Source organism: Ptychodera flava, chromosome 10 (assembly GCF_041260155.1).
Source record: "Ptychodera flava strain L36383 chromosome 10, AS_Pfla_20210202, whole genome shotgun sequence".
In the NCBI taxonomy this organism is placed as follows: Eukaryota; Metazoa; Hemichordata; class Enteropneusta; family Ptychoderidae; genus Ptychodera; species Ptychodera flava.
In genome coordinates this window covers 31,134,635-31,159,849 of record NC_091937.1, presented here as the reverse complement: position 1 = coordinate 31,159,849, position 25,215 = coordinate 31,134,635, and the positions used below count along the sequence as shown (strand labels likewise).

Here is a 25,215-nt window from a genome sequence, read left to right as displayed (position 1 = left end):
ACTTCGTTTTTGTAATTACGCCCATTGCAAACATAGATGTTACTTTTTTATCTTGTTTGTGTTTGTGTATGGCATTTTCACCAATTTTATAGCTATTTAGTCATGCAACAGGGCGCTAAGTCACAATCTTGCTGAACTAGTTTAATTAACCGTTTCTGTTCCTTCACCCTTACATTCGTTAATTTATCCTGCCCTAGTCGTTTAAAAATTTGCAAATATTTACTAACCTGTACAAGACATAAGTGTTAATTGAGCAAAGAAGAGAAACAAGCTAACTGTTTGCCAATCAGTGACGTATAAAATCAAAAGGTGCGGACACTTATGACCGATGTACGCATAATCATAATATGAAATGTTTGCGGGAGATGTCACATGAGCAATCTGTTCATGGCACCACGTGTCCTAGTTTTCGCACGATATACGTTCGCGCGCAGGATCAAGTCAAAATGGCGGCAAATGGTGGCGTCACGTTTTATTGTAAACACAGCAGCTTGTACTTTTGCGAATGAAGTGAGGAAAAGTTAATAAATGTTGCAATTCTCAATGATTGACCAAATAAAGCAATCGAGTAGATATTTTCATATTTTACGGTAGAGATATTATGTTAAATGGTGCCGTCTGGTCTCTCTTTCAGCCTTGCCTACAGAGAACAAATAACTAAAGTCATAAATTAGTGCCGATTCTCGAAACTGGCATCTCGCTTTCCGACGTTTACGAAACCTCAGCGGAACCCTTCCGGTAACAGTTTATTGTAAGCAGGGGTTTTCAACTCAAACCTCGTTTGACAAGTTTTGCATCAACAGCAATTCTATGTTCCATGTGGTTAATGCCCCACTCCTTGATCGGACAAATTTTTCTGTTATTCACTTAACCGCGCATAACATGATGATCTAACCTTTTTTCTTATCATTGGATCGTTTTATCATTCGATTTTGGTGGTGTAATACGCATAAATCAACCATCAATAGTATCATCATTCACAAAGCCTATAATATCCAACTTTTCTCTTAAACACATGAACAAATACTGCTTCGAGCAGCTGTTCACTATATTTATTATTGACCTCATTGCGTTCGGTTTTAGTATAGCATTGTTTCAGGCTGATTACTTGCTCGCTATAGAGTGCCGTTCAAGGTAGATAGAAACTAGGCGACATATATTTGGACTCTCAGTCTTTTACAATACTATTTTGGTCTATCACACTTTGGGGATCATATTAAACTGGCGGAGTAACTAAAGTTATCACCAGTTCATCTTTGTGAAAGTCGAGAAAAATAATTTTCCCCATAACACGTTGATGGCGGCCATTTTGAAATTCAAATTTCGGAAAACGCAAGGTAATTTGTTTTTCTAGTACCAAATTTTGCATTGTAACTGTCCCCCATCCCTTCCGATTTTTATTCTTCACTTCGAAACGGAGTGCTGTCACAAGTTTCCGTGCGCAAAGCTTGAGGTAAAGTTGAAGTCTTTTAATTTCGAGGCGCTCGAAGTAGAGTTCGCTAGAGTAGCGAGTATTAAGGCCCTTTGTTGATCATTTACAGAGTTACCATGTACTCGGGGACAAACGTCTGGACTCTTAAACTTTCACACTGATTTACCGTTTGGGGGGCTCATTTTGAAGCTCTTTAAGTAAACTAAGTTGTCATGGTCTCATTTTCATAAGCGAATATTTTTCCCCTTAACATTTACGCAGGGTTGGCGGCCATTTTGAATTTTAAGTGTTGGTGTATGTTATGGTATTTCATTTGTATCAAAATGAGCATGGTGCATCCAGAATTTTATTCTTGTCGTGAAAGAGAGTCGTTTAACGTTTCAGTTAGGAAATTTAAGTTCAAGTCTTACAATTTCCATGCGTGTGTTGCCTTAAACAGCTAATTTACAAGTGAGTGACTATAGTTTGTGATTTGACTTCGTCAACAGCTACACCATTGGCAAGTGCCTACACCTTTGGTACTGGCGTGTTATAGATATCCCCACTCTCGGACCCAGCGCAAGGAATTGTGGGAAATACACGCCGATAAGAACTCTGCGGTGGAGATTGAGATATCCCCTGTGTGAGGGATAAAGCGGGATAACAATTCAATATCCTCGTTCGTCGTTTTCCGTCTCCATTTGTTACTTTGGAAACAAGTGCCCAAGACGAGTGTGTCATTTAGATAAACAGTCGTGCTGATGTCACATCACCATGCCAACGAGCCTCATGTGCACTATTTGATATGACGATAATCTCGCGGGATCTTCATTCTTGAGTCCCGACTTTAATCAATGTCAATCAAAGCACAAAAATTTGAAAGAAGACAAAAAACCATAACATTTTCAAGGTTGCAATGGGAAAAACGTGGAAATTAAGACCCCATAACATTCCAAACTGATAATTAAGTGAATACACCTGCGAAAACTGATCTCTTTCAACTAAACAAATTAGTTATAACTTTTCAAACAGGTCGCGACATGACAGCTATTCTAGATGACAGATACATCCGTCTTATCCATGATTTCAATAACAAACGATCAACTAAACATTCAAAGAGACACAACCTGACGGAAGAACGGCTATTATGCTAAGATAGTGAAACCACCGGCGGGGTTCACATCGTCATTTAAAAGTTGATGAGAATTGCGCCTGTTTGAAAAGGTAACAATCTTGCACCCTAGCGACGCATTTTGGAGTACTCGAATGCTGGCGGCAATGTCGTACAACCATGAAAGGGATAGGTGGCAGGGGGCATTCACCTCGGTATACCGAAAACTTACAACCAATCAGAGTTAACAAATTCCTCAAATGACCAGAAACTCACCAACATCATCTCCCAACTGTACGAAAGTTGTCTGCTTATCGCCATAAAAGCACACGGGAAGAAAACTTTTTAGTAGTACTTGTTAGTATTCTGTGATAGAAATCGAGTGAAATAAGACATGAGATGAGAGCATTTATGATTTGTATTTGCAGGACTTCATTGCTGTATGGCTATTGTAAATGCGCGACAATTTCCCTTAGCGTGGGGATTTCAGTTCCTTGAAGGGAATGGCGCTCATATTAAGTCATAAAACATATGAGATACATCAATTTGTTCTCTGTGACAAGGAAGAGGTTGATGATCATTGCTATGCTCCCTAGTCACGTTACTTTCTTTAATGACGTCCGATTCCTTCCATCAAGCGTTGTTAAAAAGGGGAAATGATACTCTGGGGTATGTGTGTCTGTGTGTGTCTGTGTATATATATATATATATATATATATATATATATATATATATATATATATTATATATAACAAATATAACTTCAAGTACAAAGTAATAGTATCTGTTACTTAAGTTTCATGCTCCCTGCAATCTTCAGACAGAAGTGAAAGGATTCTTACTCTAACTTATATGTTTGGGACGTACCATATAAATGAGAGTGCAGAACTTAAAATCCTTCCACTTCTGTCTGAAGATTGCAGGTTGCATGACACTTAAGTAACAGTTTTTTGTAATAACTTTGTACTTGAAGTCATTTGTGTTATTATTTATAACACTCTTCTTTCCGCATCGAGCACCGTAATGTCCCACGAGGACATCTGATTCTTCGATATATATATATATATATATATATATATATATATATATATATATATATATATATATATATATATATATATATATATATATATATATATATATATATAGCTTGAGTTGGAAGCTTTTTCAAATTTAATTATATAATTTGTGGTGCCATTACGGATGGGAACGGCAATGCAAAAGACTTTCTTGATCTTTGCTGCCCTGGTCCGATGTTCGAGCAAATTGCACTTCACGGTCACCGATCTGTGAACACTTTAAATAAAACATTGTGTCATACACAAATCAGGCGTAAACATCCTTCAATATACGATGCCGAGGGAATGTGCGGGATTCTTTTTGCTCCTGACCGCTGCCGGCGACCGAAAAGAGCATATTGTAGCTGAAAGGGTCACCAGGGCTTGCAAGGACCCATCCAAGCGTAACACATACGCAAACAGCGTGTCGAATATACAACAAGGCCGTTGGTGCTGAAAGCATATGTGACCCTCTGCGCAAACAAGGGAATTTCGGAGATCAAATTCGGCATGAAAAGGGGATCTAATCTAAAGTGCAATATGTTAATATACTTTGAACATCGGGCACAGCAATATCAAAGATCGCAAGATAATGATTATTAACAACAACAGCTGGTGTGCCCGTATTAAGCAAATATATTCTGTACTTAATTTTTGTGACTAAGAGTACTTTATATATAAACAGAAAAGATATGCTAGGTATATAAAACATATCGTGAAAAATATATATTGTGCATACGTATGTATTTATGTATGTATGTATGTATGTATGTATGCATGTATGTATGTATGTATGTATGTATGTATGTATGTATGTATGTATGTATGTATGTATGTATGTATGTATGTATGTATGTATGTATGTATGTATCTATGTATGTATATATGTATGTATCTATGTATCTATGTATGTATCTATGTATGTTTCTTTGTGTGTTTCTATGTATGTTTCTATGTACATTCGAAGGTATGTATACGTATATATGCTAATAAATTTGCTATTTCGATGAAAATGTTGTACGGTCGGAAAAAATTGGAAAATCAAATTTTGCTTGTATTTTTTTCTTATTTCTTATTAATCTAATCTAGCAATAACAGGGATACCTAATAACAAGTGGCACAGATTACGACGCTATAACTCCCGTACAGCACGGAATAGAGCGAGAGAAGCAATCGGCAAAGCTGCCGATACGATAATTTGTGCTGTCTGTCGTGACAACAAAGGGGATTGTGGGTGAGTATACTCGACGACATTTTCCGATGTTCGATAAATTTGCCGAAAGAAGTTGGTGTTTTAAAGCAAGAAAGAAAGAGGAAAATATATAATCAAAATTATTAATTGATAAATGACTGACTGACTAAATAAATAAATACATTAATAATTAATGAATTGTTTTACAAAACAGAAATCAGCCAAAGATCTTAAAAAACTTCTTTAACCCTTTCTGAACCTTTTCCAATATTTATATCATTAGTTTGATATTTTATATAGAGTGTAACCGATGAGTGATTGTTTGTTAACCGATGAACTGCACTTATGTATGGTTGTTTGTTTGGGATTCTTGTGTAGTTTGTATCGATTTTGCCGGCTTAAAATATGAATGCAACATGTGTGACTCGCAGAGATATAAAGCTGCTATGGACTTCTAAATCGTAAACTGCATGGTTTTGTGGCTTACGACTGTTGATGTACCCTTTTTTGTGTAGAAGGGCAATGTACAGCATTGGAGAGAAAGGAAAAGGTGAAGAGATGATGGATCAAACTGAAAAGTTGACAGCATGCCAGTACTTATAAACGACAGAAATGTAATAATCCAAGCTAACAGATGCCTCCTCGGAGAATTATAGTGCTCAAATGCAAAAAGCAGATCGGTTATGAACATCTAGTTACACCTAATTCTTAGGTGTGTATTTGTGTAAATTTCTTTCTGTCCTTTATTTACATCTTTGTTTTGGTTTATATATATATATATATATATATATATATATATATATATATATATATATATATATACATATATACATATATATACATACACACACACATATATATATATATATATATATATATATATATATATATATATATATATATATATATATATATATATATATATACGGCGTACAGGCCTCAACAGCGAAGGATAAGCCAACAGCGTAACCCTTCATTTGATTTGTTGAAGTAGAAACAGATCGAAATCCTGCTAAGTTCGAAATTCACATTGCCTAAATTGCAAAGCTGTTAAAGTGTTCTATACACACTCGACGATTCTTGATATTTACGCGAAATACTTGCGAGAAGCACTCCATACCGACAAAGCATCGATAAGCCACGCCGCACTGAAGACTTAAAGGACCCTGGAGACCCTATCCCTTAAAATGACTTACTTATTGCTTTGTGTATACGAGGACATCCGACCTAGACTCCTCCCATTGGCTGAACTCTCCCGAACGTATAAACGGAGTCACTTTCCTGAATGAGGGAAGGGAGAGTGGGTATGGATGAGCAAGACAGACAGACAGACAGATAGATAGACAGACGGACGGACAGGCGAATAGTGAATGCGCGAGGACAGGCAGGCGGATATAGACAGACAGACAGAAAGACAGAGACACTCGTATGGAGTCAGTCAGACAGGCACCCAGTACAGACAGACAGGCAGACTAACAGGCAAGCAGACAGAAGTAAGATTTGTGGACGCAACTAGGACATGATTTGCAATCTGCTTACGCGACTAACCATACCATCACAACATGAGAGAAAGTGTCCAGTTTAAAGTGAATTCAATGCATCGCTTTTTCTCGAGGCAAATTTATACTTCGAATTCCTTCCTGAACAAAATAGAGCGACAGTAAAGCTCATAGGTCATAAAATGGTCGACGAAACGATTCTTTGAACATCTAGATCACCATAAACTCTTTCAACGCCTTTGTGACACTCACAATACCGTTAAACGACATCACATACAAAGGTTATTTGATGTTCTAAAATGTGTCTATTTCGGTCTATCAATTTACCAATCAACAAACCAACGGTTAGACGCACCTACTTTCAATTGGTTTAAATTCCCTCATGGTAAAATTAAAATGCCGCTTTCTCTTGGATTAAACAGAATGTAGTCCGGTCGTATTACAAAACAGAGCTGGCCATCGCCAGTAAATCCATGCATTGCATCGCAGTAGTTGTAGTAAAAGTGTTGCAAGAGGGAGGAAGGAAGGGACGATATTTTGTCAAAAAATTAAATTGTATAAAAAACGAAGGAAACTCAATATTCGTTACCCTAGTATTTAAGAATAAAATAGTTCTTAATCTTTTTTCTTGTTCATTTCCTGCAAAGATAAAGCGAACACAATAGTAAGGATACGAATTTTTCACCAGAAATGTTTTTCAAAAAGTACGTCAATTGCAAAAGTTCAATATTTTGGCAAATCACGATACACTATTTTTTCGAGTGGCGGGCACACGCATACGAATCGCCATTTTGCACGGACGTACGTACGGTGTCAAACTATGCGACAAACGATCAGAGTACAAATTTTGCGGGAACAATTTGGCGGGAAAGCAACTAACTAAGCATGAACTTATGCTATAAGCACATAGACGCCACTTTCCTCCGCCAACGAACTTTTTCCAATGAACGTAGTGGTCAAGCTCATACATTGCGAATATGGTAATTTATACTGCACACTCGAAAACTTAACAACCGTTGATAAATTCATGTTTTGGTGCAGATTAATGAATATAAAGCTTTTTCAATCAATCATGCCTTATCCTCAGCAAGGAATCTGGAATGAAGTTATAGATTGGTAAGCGAGCATAATACAGTCAAATCCCTCTTATGCATTGCAAATCAAACACAAGATTGATTGAAAATAAACTCATGAACCATTTGATTGGGTCACTCAAAAGTTTTTTATTGCTTCTTAGCGCATTTACAAGTATTCAAATACAACAGTGAAACTCGAGCTACCCAGGAGATGACGAAACATCTACCTTTGAAAAACATTAATCCGGGCCATTCTGCAAAACGCCGACGCGGGAAATCAAGTTTCTCTATCTTTAGGGAACGGCCCTTGCTGTTGCTAAGAGTGATTAAAATTGAAAGTGTTTTTGTAATATCATAGGATGCGCTTGTTGGGTTTACTTTCTCCCTCAACGTGCGAGCGGATGCAATTATTTCGCATCTCCAGGCAACGCCGCTGTGAAACACGATTGTGTTATGGTATGGTTTTCAGCTAGCTTACGCACGCTTGGCAGAAACGAAAACAACTGGAATACAATGACGGGTCGCTGAGGTCAGCTCAGGGAGCTTCGTTAAATTCTGATCCGTTCATTATTTGAGCTTGCAATCAAAAGTGCTGTTGTAAACGTAACTCTAGTAAATGAATTGCAAAGTGAATGACACTTAACAGAAAAAATCGCCCTAAAATGACTCTGAGTGACTGAGCAAAGGCCTTAGTATTTAAGTATTAGTGGAACACTGTAAACAGAGACTCCATATAGGGCCTGATTTTACACCACAGAGTTCCTGAAAAAAGAAAGTTACCTACATTGATAAACATTGTGAAATAATTTAACAACGAGCTTTACGAAGAGGCACTGACACACAAGACGCCCTGTCGTGGAAACCAATCGATTGAGTATTTTATTCTCGATTGCAAAAATCTAGTAGAAAAAGTAATCAGGCTCAATTTTTCACTTTGAGTATCCAATATTTCAGAGTAAATTAGTCGCCTGAAATTGAGAATATGTTCTCAGCTATTTTCAGCAAAATTTTGTGTTTGTCTCACTGCACATTGCTGTTTATATATTTGTAGTCTTGCTGAAGGAAGAAAGTGCATTGAACCCGCTAGGGTTCGCATCAAAAAGAAAATTGCCGTAGATATGTGAATTATCATACGAACATATAATAATATCGCAACAAAAGTGGAAGACACAAATCTAGATGTTATCTGTGCGTGTAATATCACCATTCACGTCACAGTCGTAAACGTTGCTGACGCTTGACAGCGGGCATTGGAAATGCTGAGCATCGAGTAACATGGACACACCAGAGACAAAAAAACTGGCGAGGTGCTGTTCAGTGAAGCCTTAAATTTGTAGTTCTGGTATGACGTCATCCTGCGCTGGAAGAAGCTGAGAACTGTACTACAAGGCACTCACTATTTCATTGGAAATCTCAGCACGTTGTGCGCAGGCGGAACTGAGATGAGTGCGTAAGGTGTGAGTTGACACTGTAAACAGTCAGCGGCCAGGCCGTAGAGTGCAGATCGACTCTCATGTAAATAGAATGGAGCTTTGCCGTGATGCACTGTTCATTCAAAGAGGAAATTGTTCTTTGATAGTGCAAACACTACATCTCAGCAATTCAAAGGTGATAAGGGCGAATACTTCAAACGTTTGCGTAAACATGTAGCTGTCAAAAGTCCCGCTGCACGAAATAAGATAGTGTCAAACGAAAGCTGTCACTTTCTCCCGCCAGATAACTTTTCCCGCCAAAAATTAAACGCTGCATTCCCTGTTTAATATATATTTTTAAAGTTTTACAAACAAACTTTTTCAAGCATAGTTTTAACCTTGGAATACAATTTGTTCAAACAAATATCTCCTCCTTAATTTCTAAATAAAGCTTTCAAATATGCATGCACCTTTCTTACATTACAGGTTACCTAAACGACTGAACAATATCGGGTCTATACTTAAGAATTTTGCACATCAACATCCCTGCGGGTCCAAGAGCTTCATAAGTCTGCCGGGGGTCCCTTGAAAGCCTAATTGTTTCCATAACGAAGGCACAGCTCTGTGTTCTGCGGGTGCACCTAGTCATCGCTAAAAAAGTACTTCAAGTTCTTCAAATACGGCGTGTTTAATGATATTTTCTAACCCATTTTCGCGCCATAGATAGCCGCCTCAAGAACCGACGGCGATAAAATGGTGAAAGGGTCCTTGAAATGGACAAAACGCCAGCGCATGCGCATAGGTATTGATGAAAAATCTCTCTGGTCGCTAACTGTTCTCAGTAACTTCGTAAGTAGCGTCATATCGCCTTGACTATTCAAGTCAACGTACGTTATTTGTAGCCATTATTTTGAAATATGACACCAGTAAATATTAAAATTTAATTTTTAATATTTTTTTTACATATTTGAATTTAATAATAATTGGATAGTATTAATATTACCAAATTAGTTATAAATATGTTGACACTATTTATTGTAAGATTTGTACGGCAGGATTTGTAAATAAAATTTGTTTTTATGATATTACATGGGTTTATATATCAAACAATTATTAAAAATTCTTCCAAATTTCAAAACGTGATTTTTCAAAAAGCATTTCAAATACAGGAAAATTGTGCCGTACAAATCTTATCTGTAACCTTTTAAATAGGCTGTAAAAATTCCATGTCCATATCTCATTTCAAAGTTGGATTAAATTGGTATACAATTATGTAGGAAAACTGTTATTCTGTCAAAAATGTTGAAAACAAGCCATATTTGCACCCCTCTTTTGAAGTCATAGAGCAGTTTTTTTGGTTAATCTCACTTTTGGCACCTTTTTGACACTCAAAAAATCTAAAAATGCATTTACAATAGCAGTCACTCACTCTGAATGCCAGCACCGCCTTGTCAAACTTTCCTGAAAAACAGCAAATAATGACTTTCCCTTTTCAAACATTTTATTAAAAGCTTGGGGACCTCTACCATAGTTAATACACTAAGGACTCCCCAACTTCTTCTTATTTGGTCACTTTTTCAGAAGTTTTAACAGGCTATAACTCTGAAATGCCTTTGTGCCCAAATGTCTAGTTTTTTTTTGTTCCACAGAGAATGTTGACTACTTTTATATTTTAACAGTTTTGTTGAAATTTATAACTGATGCTCTAGCCTTTCCAACCACCTTAAACGTTGATTTGCTAAATCTTTGTTTTTTATATCAAAACCGCAGTTATTATAGTATATATCTTTCACAATATCTAAAATTTTTAAATTTTTCCACGGCCTAGATGACGAATTGAACATCAAATGCTGTCCCAATCAATGAATAACTGCTACATAGGGATTCGATCTCCAGCATTGTTTCCAAAGTGTTGTCCTTACTTACGTTAAATTACCGTAAAAAGGTAAATCATCTCTCACAATGAATTGAATTGTAATATTAAAGAAATATACGGCGGTGCATCAAATGCTGACGGTTTTTAAAGAGGTTGAACTTCGCCGATTAAGTAACACATGAAAACAGTACGAACCATTCGAAAAAACTGTTGTGTGAATCTAAAAAATGCCTAGTGAAATAGACACACGCCTTATTCCTTCATTCGCTTTGTCGATTATAAATCCGAGTTATTTTAATTGCTATTTGTTCTCGTCCATAACGGATCTAATGACAAAACTGCATTTTTACGACAATCTCCTAATATTCATCTGACTCTTGTGTAAACAAAGGAAACGATTTAATTCAATTTTACGAGGCTTTTCAGACCAGTAGACTACATAAAAGTATTTTCATTAGGATCGCAGTAAATTTTTATCATCATCAAACCAAATGTTGAACAAAATAATTGTATGTTTTACCCATGTCGTCGGAAGGTTGATTAGATATAGTTTTCCGCGACTTACACTTTGTTTCGGGTTTAGGGAGGAACCACTTGCCCTGGAAGGGGTGTTCGAAATCAAGCGATGCAGTTTTCAAGATGATATATGCTAGTATTTTAAGGATGGTAGATCACGTGCACTTGTCCTAAATATTCCACATTTTTCGTCATTCCATTCAAAGGAATATTTATGCAAATTAAAGCAGTAGGTCGGAAACATTTAAACGATTTTGCCCGACTTGACAACCCATATTATCGAATGGCTCATCCTTTACACTGGAAGTAAGAACTGAACGTTTTTGTCTCAATATTTGAACCATTGTATATAAGACAAAATTCCATGACAAGCGATATTCAGAAGTCATATTGATTCTCGACGTTGAGTCTTTTTTAACGGGAACTATTCTTCAAATCTCACAGGAAAACCAAATTGTACAACAATCGGTCATTACTCATCGCACTCATCACACAAAACAACCAAGGCTATCGACACTGCTATTACACCGTGAAGCCTAATGTATTTCCTGTAATATTAAGTCTAGAAATTGGATGGCTTGGCTCTGAACATGAAGCGTATTTTGTTCCTTTTTTAGGAATCTGTGACACGTGGAAAAAAGAACATTCACACCGTGCGCGTAGTGTACGCTTTTATTTTAAATGTCAAAACGATGCCATTGACCGACCTATGCGTACTGAAGTTGTAAATATGTAAGCCGGGCTAAAGAAATGATACACAATTTTGTTAGCCGACTCTTCAATTCACACGTATTCAACTGGAAATAAAAAGCTGCATATGTAACGAAACCGAACGCGCAAATCAAAATGCAAATAATTACATGCACATAATCTATTGGTGGCGCATATTGATGAGACGGACGAGCGGCAGCTGCCACAGCGTGCTCAGAAGGCTAAATCTGATTGGTCGATTGTAACTTTTCACAGCAACTTAGGTAGTCTATTTCTATCATCCAATTATAACGGTAAGATTCAGCCACTCAATCGGATAGCGGCTTCCGAGACGCTGCACGTCAGCCCAACGGCAGTGTGTATAGCATTGCTTCAGCTATCATGTTTACGGGAACACGGGAGCATACGCTGAGAAGAAATGACATGTCTCCACTTCTACCCTCTGGACGTTTATATCAGCATTGTCGATCATCAGCGTCTACTTCTGAAAGCCCCGTCAGTAGCAAGATCGTTTGGATATCGATCTCACTTTAATAGATAACCCAATGCCTATCGCTCACATTAAGGTCGTAAATGTCATTGTGTGGGTCTTTTCGGTCATAATGGGTCAAATTTAAAGTCAGATGAAGGGCTTCTGATGGAACAGGTGCTCTGCAAGGATATACAGGAAACAAGGAATGGATCTGACCACCGGTAAAAACTGTTCTGAGTCGAGACGCCACTACTTTCTTCCCACCAAAATCTGCTCAATGTCTCCAGATTCCAAGAGAGCTTTTCGTCTCATTTCATACATTTTACAGAAACCTCTACTCAAACATCGAACCCATCAAAACCACTGTATTACAAAAGGTCGTTAGCAGTGTTACAATCATTTGATCATTTCAAATGTTGCCGTCGGTGAGCCACATGAGTGAGCAAGCCGGATCTTGCATCTTAGCAACCATTTTTTTCACATCCGTCACTAGGGCGAGATCTGTTTGCCTAATGGCTTAACAAAGTCGGCCAGTTTTTTTCTTTTTTCTCCAAGGACGCATACATAAAAGAAGTGTAAAATTCAGCTGGAAAGTTTACTTTCATTTTCCCAAAGACGGAACAGAATCATCTCTCTCATCAGAGAGATTTACCCTGTGGCGGAGTGAGGACGCTAAGCCCCGGACCCAACACTGCTCGGTTCTCAGTCTTGAAAATCATGGTCGGGAAAAGTCCCAAGAAGTTATTGAAGCACCTGCTTTCATTCAATATCAATTTCATTTGCGCTGTGTTAGTCCACTCACAAACAAAGAACACATTCAATCGTTGTTTTTTTTTATTCCTGAGAAATGCAAACTACGAATACTAGGCTTATTGGATTGATCGTGGTTATTTTTGTCCTTGTCAAGTAGCAATTCATGCGATCAGTAACAGCATTCGCTTTTATTAAAGCAAACGCCCGTCAGGTATTGGGGGATAACGGCTTCCTTGCAAAGACTCCACAGAATTCCAAATCAAACAGTTATACTCACACAGCGAGAGTAGCATATAGCAATTGTCAGGCCCCCGGGTGGAAGTAAATATGTATCAAAATTCAATAGAGTGCCCGAGTTTATCCGAGAATATGAACAGTCGGGACTTGGTCTGGATCGAATGCTGAAAAATAATGTCGAAAAGTGCGTTTGTTGAGGCAAGGTTACTCTCAGTACCCCACACTGTGGTTGAGGTTAGAATGAAGTCAATTGCACAGCGGGGAGTAATCTGAATGTGTCGGGTATACCGGTAAGCCGGCAGGGAAGTCGGGAATCCGAAATGATCTTTGTGCGCCGTATTGGATTGAATAGTCTAACATTTTCAATCTTCGTTTCGTGCGATAAATGGCATCGCGTTCGAAGCGTCCCAAATTTTATGATGGATGATCGTTACAAGCTGACAATATGCGATTAATTTTTAGCATTATAGAATTAATTCTGTCGATTCCATATACCATGCGTTTCAAAAAAAGGCCTACTAAGAGAAGCGGTCTGTTCTGAAATTCATATGCTGACGTCACACGTTCAATTAATTCATATCAATACACCTTGTTGATACATTTACATAACGATCTATTCGGAAAAAGTGGAGAAGTGATTTACAGAAGTTGTATTCACGGCACGTTGACTGTGTCTTTCACGTATAGCTGTACCTTCGTAGACAGCATGTCGGTGAAAACCTCTTCTGATGAGAAATTGGCAAAATCAGTCGAAAAATACGCGCACTGAAGGCGACATTACTTGAAATGAAAGCGCTGAACGCGTGCATCTTTTCTTGTACATTCGAGTGATATTCTATGATGTTAAAGCGATAAACCAGGAATCCAATCATTTTAAAAGATCGACAAGGCATCCTCTATGGATCCGTTAGGAATACAAATATGGTTCCAAAGGAATATTCACTTCCCTGATATTCAAACTTGGAATGAAGAGGGGATTCCATTAAAGGAAGGGACTAAAAGGTTGAAAGCAAACGCAGAAATGTTTGATAGCGGCCAGACAAACAGATATGGAGTAGACATTTAATCAACTAGTCTACAGTACGTGCTTCCTTTCAAGATGTAGGCTGCCAAGGTAAAAGGTGCATACAGATAGATGTTAGAGTGGTCTCGAAAACAGACACAAGAAAAACTGATGGAGAGATATATGCTAACACAAAGCCAAAACTTGAAATGCAAATTTGCCTGTACTGAAAACATAGATATAGGATGCCTAAACGCGTAATACTCATACCTTTGAACATCAAACCATCCACTCATCCATCCATATCTCCATCCATCCATCCACTCATCCATCCATTCTCCATTCATCCATCTATCGATCCATCCATTCTTTCATCTATCCATCCATCCACCCATCTACAGACAGACAGGTAGATAGATAGATAGATAGACCGACATACAGACTTACATACATACATACATACATACATACATACATACATACATACATACATACATACATACATACATACATACATACATACATACATACATACATACATACATACATACATACACACATACATACATACACACATACATACATATTGTATAATTTTGAGGCTTTGAACAGGATTTGTTAGTTTAGTGTAGACAGGTTAAAACAATGACCATTGGCATAGACGGCGGTACACACATAGACAAGGTGTTGACAGTTGAATGTGTGGAATGTAGGTCTTTGAAAACTTTCTTTTCTCCAAGTTTACCTTTACGCAGCCGAATGGCAAAAACATGACCATTACCCGGATCGTCATGGCCATTATCAAAGGCGGAACAGAAGATTTCTGACCCTGATAAAGGTCTGTATGTATCCACGTTATAGGCGGCGAAATCAGTCGTCTCGATGAGCCATGGCTTCTCAATATCAGACAGATCCTCTTGATTTCAATAAAAGGTAGCCTGTGTATATTTTGGGGGAACATTTCTAGGCGTTGTCGACTATTGAATTACGGTGGCAGAGACGTTAGGCGCCCGCAGAAACGACAACCTACTTTCTGGAATCTACTTGAGAGGCTCTTAAGTTAGAACAGAGTTTTTTCGCGCTTGTTAAATACAGACATTCGTACGAAGTATGGCATAGCCAAAACAAGGACTATGTGCCCGAGGGCAGGTGACCATTTATCCTATGCGTAAGGTGTGAAAATGTCTCCTGCCTCCAGGGTACATGGTTCGTTTTTTACAACATGCTTGTCTTATATGTAATTTTCACTCCAAATTTTAAGCTTTATTTTCACATGACAATCATAATGCTTTTTCATATGAGATGAAAATCTGTTAACAAGTTAAAAAGGGGCATTGATATATTTAAATCACTCTAATAAGGTTTATAGACTTTTATACATAATTTTGTAAAAATCGGATTCCCTTTTTAACACATATGTAATGTTATCATGTTTAAATCCCAAAGTTGTCAAGTTGAAAATAGTTCCGGGCCACTTCAGTCAAATAATGTCTATATGGCCCGCTACGGTATTAACCAGCTAACCATTGAACCCTATAGGGTGCACGACGTTAGATATATGAGGCCTGAAGTAATGATATATTGTAAACAAGAGCGTCTATTTAAAGGAATCATTATAATGGTACTGCAGTCATTTCCATTACCATTGATGACGTTAAGTTGTCGAATTTTTTAGCCAATGGTCAAAATTTACACAATTGGTGTACATCTCAAGGCAATAGTGAAGACATTAGAAACACATGCGGTTTCAACATCTCTAATCAGAATCTACAAAGTCGCTCTCGTCGAATGAAAACGATTCATGCACAAACTGCATTTATGTCGAGCGATTATGATAATAATCGGTTATTCAAAAGAGTTCATTTTCATTTACATGTTGCGTCTTCTTTGTATTTCACCCCTACTATTTAAAATGTAATTCTTATCAGGGGTTATGTACTTTACAAAAGAATATTGAAGCGCATTCACATTTCAAAATATCGGACAGCGAATGTTATCTTTGTAAGTATATTTTGATGACGGAAAATTCAATCAAACAGCGACCACTGAATCCATCAAAAGTCGTTAGCCAATCACATAGAAGAAAACTCTGGACTGACAGGGAATAATACTTCATAATGAACAGTTTCAATTACTTTTTATGTCTCGACAAGCATTGAGGCAATCTAGAACGTGCATAGTATGTAATTGACAGTTATTTGAAGGAAAAGGGTACTCTGTGAATATTATCTCCTACAGCGCCCGTACATTCATTCATTCATTCATTCACCCTTGTTTGCTCGTCTGTGTTTTAAGATAAGGAGGACGACCCGTCCTGGGAGAACATTAGCCCATTTCCCCGATGAACCAATAACTTTTGTTTACTAAGAAGAATTGATCTCTCACTAATATCAGCTTTTCGCGTCTGTGCAGAGTTCAAAATCTGTGCCCTTGATAAAAAACAACAACATTCAGTGATACGACCTATGTATATGGGTAAACTGTAAATATATGCAAATGCTAAATCATGGCTGTAGAGAGAATTATACATAGGCACATTGCTTCTTTTAGGAATTCCATTATAGCTGGAAGAGTTAAGTAAACTTGCAGCCACTCGGCACTGAAATAACTAATGCATGGTAAGACTAGGAAAAGCGCCGGCAAATTTGGTATTTTGCATGCAACATTTAATACCGTCTATTCTGAACGAACTACGCTGGTGTAAAGTTAGCGAATAGGCCATAAAGCCTTTGTATTCTCTCCCCCGAGTCCCCTCGAGTTCGCTGTAGGTGTTGAGACGATTACTCAGGAGTTATGGTTTGTGTTATACGTCACCAGGTAGAATGCACCTCAGGGGCAGATATTCGGATTTTCAACTTTTGACTATTCTTTTCTGGTCAACAACTTGTGGGCTCATTTTAAAGGCGTCAGAATAAAACAAATCACCATCTTTGTTTTCCGAAAATCAAAATTTAATATTTCCCCATAGAGTTAACGCAGGGATGGCGGCTATTTTGAATTTCAAATATCGGTAAATGTTAAGTAATTTATTTCTCTAGTACTAAATTTTGCACGGTTACTCCTGTTTTCTATTCCTGATTTGGTAAAAGAATGGTTGAAAGTTTGTTTGAGGAAAGTTTGAACAAAAGTTTAAGTTTTTCCCTTTCGAGACGAACGGCTTCTTAAAGGTTTATGTGTTGTCTTTACTGAATGATATATGATGAATGACAAGTCTCTTAACAAAAGTCATGACACCATCACACTGTAAGCATCATCCTCGTTTGCGGTGAAAAGGCCGTGTCACTTTGATCTCCTGATACATATAGCGAAATTCAATGAGACCCTCGTTCGCCGGGTGAACGGGATCACTCGGTCCTGCCTTGATGTCTAACCTCCATGAACAAACCAACGATAGATTAAAAACTCGAAAGACATTCTCATGAAACACAAGGTTTGTTGCCAGGACTATGTAGGCAAAGCAACAGTGGACAACTTCCGGTGCTCTTTTTCATGTTCATGAATAATTTCGTTTGCTCTTTTATATGACCTATTCACGGTCTGTATGAAGACGTCATTTGAGCGATTTTGCATTGAAACTAACGGGAAATGAACAGCGTTTGTCACTCAAAGGCTACATTCAAGTTTACCATTTAATGACATTCTCTATTATTTACCAGCAGGATAAATGCAGCTTCTACTCACAGCCGGCGTAAATACCCCATCGCGTAAATTTACAAGCGACCGTTGAATGGAACCACGCATTTCTCGGGAACGAGAAAGATGCATATTCCGGCTGCAAGCAAACATCATTTATACAGAAGTGTTCAAATAGCATCGAAAGTCGATTCACCGTGTTTGTACTACTGTAATTACAGATTTACCCTATTCTAGCTTTCTCTCTGAGTGGGTTTTCGCCGTACCCTTTTTCCGTCATGGTGAAAATAAATTTCGAAGTTCACGACATATTCAGGTGAGAGCTGTGTTACTCCATGGGCATCGTGGGGAAGAATCCGGGTCACTGAACGAGATGCCAATGGCGTTCTTTATGGATAAACACCCCACTAGATTGAATCGTTGGGATCTTGCTGACCTCGTACTGGGTGGCCGCCGTGTATCATGAAGCTGTCAGATTTCTGAAAATGATGAAAGTGCTATGTCGAATATTTACGAGCTTGACTCTATCTCTTCGTAATCAGTGAATTCTCAGACTCCATAAAATAATCGCCGTCCGAGGTTTTTATTGCAGAGCTATGAAAATTTCCCACTTGACGTCATTCGACCAGAACAATGTTAACAATATTTCAAGGTTGGCCGATTAACATTGAAAACACTCCACACCGCGTTCACGTTGGCCCTATCGTATCGAACCAAATAATGCTATCTTATCTGTTACTATGCATGTATCGCTATATATCTATAAAATCTATGTACATGAATGGTACCTTTCAGTATCCCAAATGTGTTGTTCCCGCTTTACAAAAATAACTCGTATATTTCGAGGAGTATATATATATATATATATATATATATATATATATATATATATATATATATATATATATATATATATATTATATATATATATTCAGTGTTCGATGAGTATTCCAGAGCAGTATTTTAGTCTTTACACTAAATGTACATATATCTATCTATATATATATATATATATATATCTATATATATATATATATATATATATATATATATATATATATATATATAACAGACTATAACGAGGCATTGCATATGCATTATGTTTGTATAGGCCTACATATAATACACACTGTGATACCTGCACGATTGCAAGCGACCAGAACGCAAAACATGCAAACCATTATGTTTGCGCTATAGCATCTTGAATTCTTATGTAATCTCTGCTGCGTTTGCGGAAGACACATCATTGTACAAGACCGATGGAAGCACCTCTCAGCCAGGCATATACATATATAGCAATCAGATCGACAATTTGTCAGGCGACCGTGCACTGTGTTTTTATGGCGGGAAGGTAGTTATATGAGAACGGCAGAGCCCGGCTAAGTGAGCGGAACGTGAAACACGTATTGCCAATGATGAAAAAAGAAAGCACGATTTCGTAATTATGGTCTGCAAAATTCCAAATTGGGAAACGATAACACTCGATTACCGTATCGACAATTGTCTCTTTTGAAACGTCTTTGTATTACATTTTTTTTCAGATCGAGGCTGTCGCTTTTCCCCACGCGTGATGATACCTCAATGAGTGTTTCGAGCAGTATGCCCATGGTTACATTTTGAATCATATGGCTTCAAATGGGTTTCTAGACGGAGACACGATCATATTTCACGTTCGAAAAGGCATCTTTTGAGACTGAAAGTGCAAATCCCGTTTGTTCTCAAAAAGTGCACACATTCAATTTTACTTCGATGTCCAATTACAAGGCGGTTTACAAAGCTTCTGTTTCATATAATCCTCAAAATCCGTCTTCAAATTTATCGTCATTCCCTATCTGTATCTGATGTTGTTGTTTGTGTTGTTATCAGTGTTGTTCAAAATGATGATTACAGTTAGCTTTGAAATCACTGGCCGTTTAACCCTTTTACCACCATGGTTTGACCCAAACCCATTGTTATCAATGGTTATTGTGGACCTGTTTACTGGGAATTGAGGGTGAACAGGTTAATACTCAAAACATACCAAGCCACATAACACTTTAACATTAGTGTTATGTTAAAGAAAATATTTTTCAATTTATTTATTGTCAAGTGCATCAAAGAAAAGCAGCAAATTTTATAGTTCCCGCTATTCTGACGTTTTGTCTATTCTAGACTCAGCCATCATAATGGGCTTACTTGCCAATGTGACATTATGGTCGAAGTTTCGTGACTAAAAAAGCATCCTGGATCGAGGCTGTAGACCATGAACGTTTGGACTGAGGCTCTGAGCATTTTTTACAGGAAGGGGCAAAGGTTATGATCGATCAATATGCAATCAAACCACGATTATACTTCACATTATGAATAGCGTTGTGTACAAACAATAATGGTAAAAAAACCGTTCCAGTAACGTGGCTTTTCCATAAATTGATGGAAATACTGATGAAGATGTCCTGAAATCATTTAATCAAGGTTTGTCATGAATGCAGTACTTTTGAAGACACACGGCTCGATTGCAAATGATAATGGATGACCAGTAATCATTTTTCATCGATTTTGCGATCATAAATGCTTACAGGGCATGCTAGTGACGCCACAGGGCTACCTTGTATAGAACCGTGTGCGTTTCTTGCCTTACCAAACAAGTTGTGACTATCCGCGAATAAATGGGTAGAGAAATGTATATGCCTGTTCAAGTTCGTTGGCCGACTTGGCAAATGAAACACACGATTCAAGTTGATCCAAGACCGTGAGCTAGTAATGTGCGGCCTTCAGCGCAAATGTTAAATTCAGTCGCCGTGTTACTTGGGCAAATTCCTGTCACGACAAGCTTCAAGGGATTTAGTTGTCGCAACACGTGAGGGATTATGGTGATTTCCCGGGATTTCAGCGCTGTGTCTGCCCGGTTGTCGTTCTTCCTAAGTCCGAGTAATACCTCGCCAGCCTTGATACGTGTCTCTGGGGTTCGTTGCGAAAGAGGCCCCGCTGGAATAACCAATATGCTCACCGATGTCAAATTTTCCGACCGACTTGCCGCGGAATTCAGCTTCGGCCCCTGACGAACATGATGGGAAAATGACGACCCCCGCCACAACTTTTCGCTGAGAAATGTGACTTCTGTAATGAAACGCTTGTCCTATGCGCTTCTTTTTGAAATTAGTAAGGTCTACCTTGGTTAACAAGGTGTCCTGGGGTGTTTAACATCGAAAAAAACGTCCACTTCGTAGAAATTAGAATGGACCGGTGCTCGTCTCGCTAGCTTTAAATTTTAGAAGAGCGGTTCGCTAATTAAACACCTGTGTGTCTTTGTCAGCAAGAGTGCGTATACTTCACGCATAGTATGGGAACCGGTAAAAACTCTGGAATGAAGTATCATCTCTAAGATTGGATGGGGTAGTAACAGTCAATCGGTCAGTTGAATTAATTTTAATATAAAGCGCGAATTTCGACGGCTGAGTGATGAGACAATCCTTATTTTGTACAAGAAAATCTGTGCAATTTGTTGAAAGCACTATCATTGCGGGTTTTTTTCATTTCGCGATTTCGTGTCTTCCTCTTCACACCTACTTGAACTTAAACTCCTTTTGGTTTTGAAAAGTTTTACCCTTTAGCTTTTTTGCGAATTCCCCTTAGAATTCCAAACGGCCCTGGACTGTCAGTAAATCAAGTCTTGGATCTCATATTGTCATCCCTTGGGAATAATTTCTGGAATGCGATAGGGTATTAGTTTGTCAGCATTTTATCATTCCCGGCACACAAAATTCTCGACAGGGAGCATTAAGAAGCTGTAATATAGATAATTGAAGTTCGAAAGTTTCTTTCTCCCTCCCGAGAATTCTGTATGATAAAATGTTCATCACTCGAATGCTTTAAAATGTACTGTAGATATATCTCGCTCGGTCGCGCGCAATCCTGGATTTAACTGAACATGCGCAATATTTGATTTTCTTTCATTTATTATTTTTGCATTATGTCGTCTTAAAAATGAAAATATGAGGCGTTAATGACTAGCGACCCAGCAAAGGGCAGATAGCGAGGATTACGCGGGAACTCACATATACCAGGAACATTTTTCCCGCCATTTGTTTCGGAACGTTGATAAGAGAACTCGCAAAACACATATAAAAATAAACTTCGACCACTTGAATTGAATATTTCATAAGCAAAGTATGAATTCTGACCCAGCTATCAGTAAAATATCAATGATTTTTCGATCGTGCCGCATGTGTTGCCGCTAGCGCTTCCTCCCAATATGTTTCTTGAATTCCCGCGATGAAACGTTTACGCGGGAACTTGTAACCTATCTAAGTGAGGAAATAGGGCTTGTGCATTAAATACTAACCTTTCTTACAACCTCAGAGCGCCGCAGGGTATATCTGTTCTATTCTACCATTGAATCTGAAGAATTTAACATGACTTTTCGGGGTTGGCTACTGTTGTGAAAATTTCCACCTGATTGGCGTCAAACCACAGTCAACTCGTTCTTTTCCTATGCCATTAGCTGATGGAACTCGCGAGCGAATTCAAGTGGTATTGCACTGCCCCGGGGTCAAATTGAAAATGAAAATTGTTTCCCTTCGTCTTTTTCTGCGCGACAGGATACTGTCTACCGTAGTCCTGCGCATGCTCTCAAAAGCATGCTTGGCCGAGTCTGCCGTCCTCAATCTAGTGTAAGGAAGGTGAATATAAATTAAAAATGGATTTACGGTACTACGTCGAAAAGATATCATTTCCGATCATTACCAGATTTGACGTAAGTATACTATGTATATATCCGGCTTTTTACGCATGCGTCAAAGCGAATAATCTTTCAGCTGATCATGAACAATCCAGTAACTAATGAAAACACACCACTTTTCTTCTACAAAATGTAAGAAGTCATAACTCACTTTCATTTAGCATAAAAAAATGTATAATGAAGAAAGGCCGTTGGCTGTACTTTAAGATTGATGCAACCCTGCCTGGTCAAATGACTGCTCAGACGATCTCGATCTCGAACTCAAAGCAATATTGTAACACACCAGTACATCGATGGCGAAAATATGACGTTCTGCTCCGTGCAGACGATGGAAAAAGTGCTGTATTCGCGATATAGTACAATTGGAACAAGTGCAATTTTTAGTCAGTGGAACTCCCCTTTTAATGTCTCACACCAGAGCTTCAATACACTGTTAGAATGCATTAGCAAAAAACCACCTCAACAAACGGCCCGGCAAACCACCCACTCCTTATATGCTCTCGCAATCTCTCGTGCTGGTATCACGTGAACTGGGCAAAATCTCGCACGGTTATATCCCCGTCGCCAACGGCAGTTTATTGCTTAAATATATCGCTGATATAAATATCAACATTAATTAATTGTGGCCAGCGGTTAGAACAAGGCTGTACGTTGCAAACTTGAATTGGGTCAAGTTCACGTGTGCTAAATTTAGAAGGTGAACTGAGACTTCGAGGCTAGGGAGTCCCGTCTTGATCAAAAGTAAGCGAGAAGGACAAGGTAAAATAACGGACGTCATTTCGCAGAGTCCTATGCCAATTTACGCTGAAAAGGAATTACATCAAAGAAAGGCGCCCTGTAGTAGATGTGTTTACTATCGCAGAAATGCGTATTTGAGGAGAACCCAGTTTTTGCATCTCAGCGTGAAGTTATCCTACGTAGGGTATGACGTCACTGTCGGCAAACCCGATTTCTTCGTCTCATGTATCCGATACATAACTTTATGACTGGTGTCTCGTAGAGGCGGCAATATCCGCGATGACAAGGCATTTGCGTTTTATTAATGAGAAGTCAGGAAAGGGCAGACATAAATGTGACAGTTATGATCAGTGAATTAATAGAGTTCGGGTCTGCTGATTAGGGAGATGGGTTGACGTTGCCGCCATGTTGCATTCAGCACGGTTGATATGTGTCTTTTGGGTGATTATTAATCATCGTCATTAGCCGTGAGTGTTTCACTAACCGCGCCCACTTTTCCCCGCGGAGAATTCACAATGGACACCATTAAGACTTGCAGATATCATAGCGAGACTCCCTGAGTTAAATTGTTGCTGAGACTCTAGGAGACAAACTGGCATATCCAGGGTAAGGCTATGATAGCGACGGTCCCTGGCTTTTTTGGAGTCACGCGAACGAGGTTACGGATGGCCCACCAAGGGAGGGGTTGTATCTCGGTGGATGGACATCACAAAGTGTTTTTAGAGGTCTTATGATATTTTGAAATAATTTAGGCGACATAAATGTTGAGTACACAAACCAGTGAGTTGATAGACAGACACCCTGCTCATACAAATACTGAGACAGTGTCTACTTTCAGATATTGTTAATAACGTAATCCACGTCAGACTGTATGATAGACACACCGAAAGACCGGTGAACATCTGAGAAGCACACACGAGGGAGCAGCCCTTGTGCACAGATATCTGGTAAACGATATCTAGCGGAGAAGGGCTGCGATAGATAGCTGCATACGTGAATACGGATAATGGGTTGTACGGACTAAACTGATGGAGACAGATCAATGTCGAAATGGGGTCACTCACAAAATAGCGTCGCTACTTCACATTTACGATGACGCTAAAAACACTAATGCTTTAAAGCATCGTTTGCCCATTCTTCGCGCTTAATCGTTGCAGAAGAGTTTATGTCATGTTTATGTATATATATATATATGTATATATATATATATATATATATATATATATATATATATATATATATATATATATAAATATAAAATATATATATATATATATATATATATATATATATATATATATATATATATATATATATATATATAATATATATATAATATATATATGACATTATTAATTAGAGCGTTCACTCACTTATTTAGTTGGGTTTTTTTAATTTTAAATTTTGTAAAAGAGGTGGAGTTTAGTGCGCCAAGGCGCGCACACAACTAAATGCCAAAAATTTATTTTCCATACTCCTTATTCTCATCATGTGTCGTGGTAAAGTAGAGACAAAAGCCTTCATCTTATCTCTTTGTGGATACTTTGTGAGTGGTTATACCACTTAATTACAAAGACGCAGGCGCTTCACGCAGTGAAAACATTGAATTCTGAAAAAAATATCATAAAACGTCATAGAGTTATTATTTGCATTGTGATTTAAAAAAACGTCCATATGGCGAGACGATTCATGAACAAAGAAACTGTTGTTGCTGGCAAAATGTTTTATCACCAGTCAATTTTCATAGCTTCGAATTCTCTAGACCAGAGCAAAGGAGCAGGGGTATCGTTTCAACGTCCT

The 25,215-nt window shown here is 38.2% G+C and overlaps 1 protein-coding gene across 2 annotated transcripts in view; it reads right to left on the bottom strand.

Moving 5' to 3' along the window:
- Window positions 1-25,215, bottom strand: part of LOC139142501 (neuronal acetylcholine receptor subunit alpha-10-like) — a 101,207-nt gene that overhangs the window by 15,926 nt on the left and 60,066 nt on the right. The window lies entirely within an intron of this gene.